The 5,526-nt window shown below is 38.7% G+C and overlaps 1 long non-coding RNA gene across 1 annotated transcript; it reads right to left on the bottom strand.

The window, feature by feature from the left end:
* Positions 1-1,020: 1,020 nt before the first annotated feature.
* On the bottom strand, positions 1,021-3,108 carry LOC145991646 (uncharacterized). Its single transcript, XR_014442085.1, has 3 exons — positions 3,010-3,108; positions 1,301-1,552; positions 1,021-1,060 (listed from the first exon to the last, which is right to left on the bottom strand). It is a non-coding gene; the product is annotated as an uncharacterized LOC145991646 (long non-coding RNA).
* Between the last annotated feature and the right edge of the window lie 2,418 nt (positions 3,109-5,526).

Genomic DNA, 5,526 nt, shown 5'->3' with positions numbered 1-5,526 from the left:
AGCATACATATTTACATCCTGATTGTTTTTCTAGTTTTGCAAGGAAGAATGTCAACATGTTGTTACTTTAGCAATTGTAGATTATTATGCTTATATTAGGGGCATTCCATTGTCACAGATGGGACACGCGAACTACATTTTTGATAGTAACTATTCTACTGAGAGTTAAGCAACAATTTTCTTACAGTTTCTGTGCAATGAAATATGAAGCTTAACACCGTTGATTAAACATAACTCCCCTTAAAATACTTTCCAAGATTTGTAGCTATAAGTGAACAATTTTGTGTCACGGGTGGGACAGACGAAACACTGCCTCTTCACTTAAAAAAAATATATTTAAATTTCTGCAAATTGTCAAATTATGAAAAATATATTATTTAAGGCAGAGAGAAGGTAATTGGCCTTTAAATATTCTAGTGGAGTTGAGGGGGAAATGCAAAAGTTGAAGGACAAATTAATTGTTTCTTGGTGTCACGAGTGCAACACAATAGAAAACAAAAGTCAATCAAAAAGCAAAAGTACTCAAACAATATCCAAATTCCTTCCAATTTCGAAGTTAATTTGGTAAAAAACTTCAATTTTTATGCAAATGACAATTTTAGATTGTTCAATCACAAAATAGGATCAAGTTACAGCAATCAAGTTACAATCTCAATTTTAAAAATTGAGATTCAGTTGCACTTTCACATGGAATGCCCCATTAGTTAAATTTCATATCACATGGCTTCCGTTATTACAGATGACGATATGGCACACATGGCCATTTTGCACTCTTCGGTGTTTACGGGGAAAATCCCTTATCTGAAATCCTTACCTGAAAGTTTAAAAAGAGGAGTAAAAAGCCCCTACAGGTATAAAAACTTTGATATAGTTATTTTATCAAAGTCCGGAATAAAAGTTGAGTTAATTAAAATTTGCTTACCTAATGCTGCAACTCTGCCGGCACCACAAGAGCAACAAGGCCTGCAAACAGTGTAAGCAGCTTGCTGTTGCATTGGCTGGATTGCTACACCGTATTCATGCTGAACAGGTGCTGAAGCGACGCTCCCTTTCCTGCTGCCTTGCTGAACAGGTGCTGAAGCGGCGCTTCCACGTCTACTGCCTTGCTGAACGGGTGCTGAAGCGACGCTCCCATGCTTACTGACATGCTGAACAGGTGCTGAAACGACGCTCTCATGCCTGCTGCCTTGCTGAAAAGGTGCTGAAACAACGCTCTGATGCCTGCTGCCTTGCTGAAAAGGTGCTGAAACGACGCTCTCATGCCTACTGCCTTGCTGAACAATTACTGAACCAGCGCTACCTTGCTGAAGAGGTGCTGAACCAGCATTCCCTTTCCTGCTACTCGAGGTGCTGCCTTGCCTTGAAGTTATCGGGGGTCCCACGAGAAATGGCACCTTCAGGCTGCCTTCGTCTGACGGAGGGGGTAGCTCCTCGGGGGGAAATTCATCCTCTGTTGCGGGAGCGCTCTGGGCATCTGCGAACTCCTCTGTGTCGGGGGGTAGGAAATCTTCTTCGTCGGCCATTTTGACAACGCTCTCAGCTGCCTTTTAACCTGTTTATACAATAAATAAGATGTACGGTAGTAACATAGTAATAGATTTAATTTCAGTTAAATTTCAGGCACTGAATGTAAATTTAATCCATTTTTTAAACTCGCATTTCAAATTTACACAAATAAATGGTGGAAGATTTCACAGACACGCCCAAAAGTCAAAATTAGAATGAAATAGTTTGAAATAAGATAGTGGCCAACGACATTGTAGAAGGAAATGGATGTGCTTCAATAAATTATTTTGAGACATATTCATTTTTAAGAGTAAAGTTTTTGTATGGTTGAAACAAAGTGAATATTCACATAGCGGATCTATTCTCCTTTATACTGAACAATATCAAATTGTGAGCCTCTAATTTTTAGTAAAACAGTAGCCTACTCTTACAATGACTATGCTACTCTACATTTTATCACGACGGTTGACACTAGCAAAAAAATCGCTAAAACTTGCATTCAGATATAGATATATATATAAGGTATATAAGAAAGAACTATATTTCACTAGTAGTGATTAATTAAAATTCGAATGCAATTCTCTTACTCTTAGACACACGTTAACTTTCGAATTTCAGTTTGAAAATGTCTCCATAAATTGAGAACTTAATATAGTAGAATGTACACATGGTAGTAATAATGTTATTACACGTAAGTCATGGAAAAAAAGACTGGGAGGTGCTACAGAGTTCAGACGTATTTCCGAGGAAGTAGCTTCCACTTTATGCATATCTAGGCTAATCGAGACTCGATCTACAGTTTCAAGTAGCATCCAGACCATTATATGCATTCACGCTTCACCTGCTATCGAACACGGGAGCCCTTGATTACAAGGCTACGACGTTACCACACCATACCACCGAGAAGGCACAAGATTTGTAATGTGTTCTTGTGAAATTAAATACTGGCTTGTCCATTTCTTGTGTATACAATACAAATACATGTAACCTTCCCACAAAATCCTCTAAATTAAAAATCCTCTTCCAGTTATGCAGTAGATTGGACGAAAGCTCAGAGAAATTTTATGTAAATACATAATGTTTTGACTTTAGTCAGTAGACACACCGGGGAATAGAATATGGTACGTACAAAACGTATCTTAGACTCGACATTACATGGGTTACAGCTCTTGGCCAGTCTTACGTCGAACAGCCTACGTGCTAACAAGGGAAGTGGGGCGCGAGGAAGCGACCAATCCAACGCGATAAGAAATACAGCAAGCTGTAGAACGAGGTGTGCGCAGCACCTCCTCCCGCAACATCGCACCGCTGTTGTCTGGTTGGTCTGCTGCTTATTCCCCGCTCTCCACTTCCAATGCCAGCATGTAGGTCGCCTGCCGTAAGACTACTCATTCCCTTAAGTGGTAGTTCCTGGTTTTTAGAGCAACAAAACATCAAAGGCACAACTATCATATCTTGATCTAACCTTATTTACCTCGGAATGTCTCACACCCTTGCACCTACCCCGTGATTCTGGGGCTTGAGTCCATTACAGAAAAACTTTAGTAACATAGTTCAACCTCGAAAGCTCGAAGTAGAAGTGATAAGTTGAGAAAAGGTTACTTGAAATTTTGTGCCAAATGAAAGAACATATCTTGTAACTATCCTTAAAGCGCCTATTATTGTGAAAATATACCCATTGTTGCAACAGTTTGCATATTTAGCGTAGGAACGATTATTTTGAGATGGAAAATTAAGTATGAGGCAATGTTTTCATTACATACACACACAAGGTATATAACTGTAGAAATATACGAAAAATACAATTTACAATTCCGTATACCCAGAATTCAGACAAGTATACTATGATGTAAAACTACAACATACAAAAGGGTTTTCTAAAATATGTGCTTAAGATAAGTTCAACTGCAAGGACATAGAACTCGTGCAGTATTTAAAATCAGGAAAAAGAGGAGTAAGTTTATCAAAAAGTTATCTCCTTCTCCAGTGTAGGCTAAGGTATCAATCCATCGTCTTGTCTCTTTATATTATTGTATCAGTAGCAGTTATTGGTTGGAAAAACGGGGAAGGCAAGGACAGTTTACTTTATCTTTGTATACAAGGCTGTAGTGGGGGGCAAAAAGTGGCAAAAGTGGGGGACAACTGCACCTCACATGCCAGCCTAATCGCTGCTACTGTATGGTATTTATTCTTTGTATTTCATTATTATATGATCAAGATCGGTTCAAAGAAGAAGAAAAACGAAATCACGTAACCAAATACAATCGAAACAACAAAAAATTCAAGATTAAACATCGGAGTGGTTAGCACATCGCGCTACAACAGCAGGGGTCCCGGGTACAAATCCTGGCCTGGGCATGGATGTTTGTGAGTGTCCATCAATGCTTCTACCATGTGGATTAAAATGGAGGCAATGGGATCAGGTATCTAGTGTCAAAATACGTAATAATTCGGCTATTAACATGAGAGTGAATGGCGATATCTTCCCTTTGCTCTCTAGAAATATGATTTCCTCCTGCTCAACGTCTAAAAATAAACATACGGCGTTTAAAAATGAATAAAACAATGGCGTTAAGCATGCTCTTGTGGGCCTCCCCTATGGCGCAGTGGTAGCGTCATTGCCTTGTAATGAAGGGGTCCCGGGTTCGATACCCGGTGGAGGCACAAGTGGTTCGGATCCCACTTTAAACTATAGGTCCAGTCCCGATTAGCCTTACTGCGCATAAAGAAGACTTAAAACACCAACTCAAACCAAACCAAACCAAAGCATGCTCTTGTATCCACAGCGTCCCGAATTCTATCCCAAATGATTATATTTTAACTTTAAGTACCCCTCTGTTCGTTACTGTCTTCACAATTATCAGAATGTCCTCATTGAATAGACTCTTCAGTTATAGATTGTGTGATAAGAGCAGACAATAATGCTGACCTCCTCTCCAAAGATTGTACGCACAATTGCATTGTTGCACTACTTCAACTGATTATTTCTAATCAGGAGGTAATTTATTTCATTAAAAACATAAACAACATAGGGATGATGTACGACTTAAGAGAGAGAGAAATGCTATATTTAAACACACGAGAGAAACAGGACATGACGTAGAATGGGATGAGGCTAAGCAGATAGGAAGGGAGAAGAGAATACTAGTGAGAAAATGGAAGGAGGCCAAGGACAAGAGAGAAACAGGAGAGGAGAAGGAAGAAAAATGAAGGAAAAAGAGCGTGAGATAAAAAGTCCAACCACATTCTATATGGAAGTAAACATGTTTAGCCTTTTAGGTGAAAGTACAGTTGACAAGGGAAAGCCACCTGCTAGAAAGTTCCAGAACAACTTTCTAATAGTCTGAAGGGAGTAATGTTTGTGTATATATAATGCCCTGTTTTTGTATCTTGTTACATTTGTACTTGATACAGAGCCTGAAGAAAACCTTGGTAGAACGTTGAAACGTTAAGATTAGTGTATGTTTTTAATAAAATAAATTATTGCCTCGGTCAGCATATTTATTTTTTCATAATCATGGAAACATGGCTTAATGGTGTTATGATTATTTCTGTCAAGACGGGTCATTGAAGATTTTGCTTTTTGATATGGAGAAGTGTATTGGGAAGGACAAGGTATTTGCAATTTAACCAGTTGATAAATGAAGTAACGTAAGATAATTACTGTTGCTACAACATATTTCTTCTTCTTCTTCCCCTTCCAGGTGTGGGTAACCAAAGTCCGTTCTGTGACTACAAATTACTGTCCCTTACGTCTGCACATTTAGAAAAATAAGTTAACAACGTCTTAAATGTTATGACACAAAAAAGTATCATAAACGGGCCTCCCCGATGGCATAGTGGTAACGACGACGCCTGTTAATTAAGGCTCTATACCCCGTGGAGATATATTGCACAGTCGTTCATGATCCCACTTTAAACTGTAGGTTCAGTCCCTATTAGCCTATCTGTACACAAAATGGACTTAAAACAACAATTCAAACAATTCAATTCAAATTGTCATGAATATTTTATCAACTC

This window comes from Lepisma saccharinum, chromosome 8 (genome assembly GCF_977018435.1).
Source record: "Lepisma saccharinum chromosome 8, izLepSacc3.1, whole genome shotgun sequence".
In the NCBI taxonomy this organism is placed as follows: domain Eukaryota; kingdom Metazoa; phylum Arthropoda; class Insecta; order Zygentoma; family Lepismatidae; genus Lepisma; species Lepisma saccharinum.
This window is presented reverse-complemented; position numbering and strand designations above follow the sequence as displayed.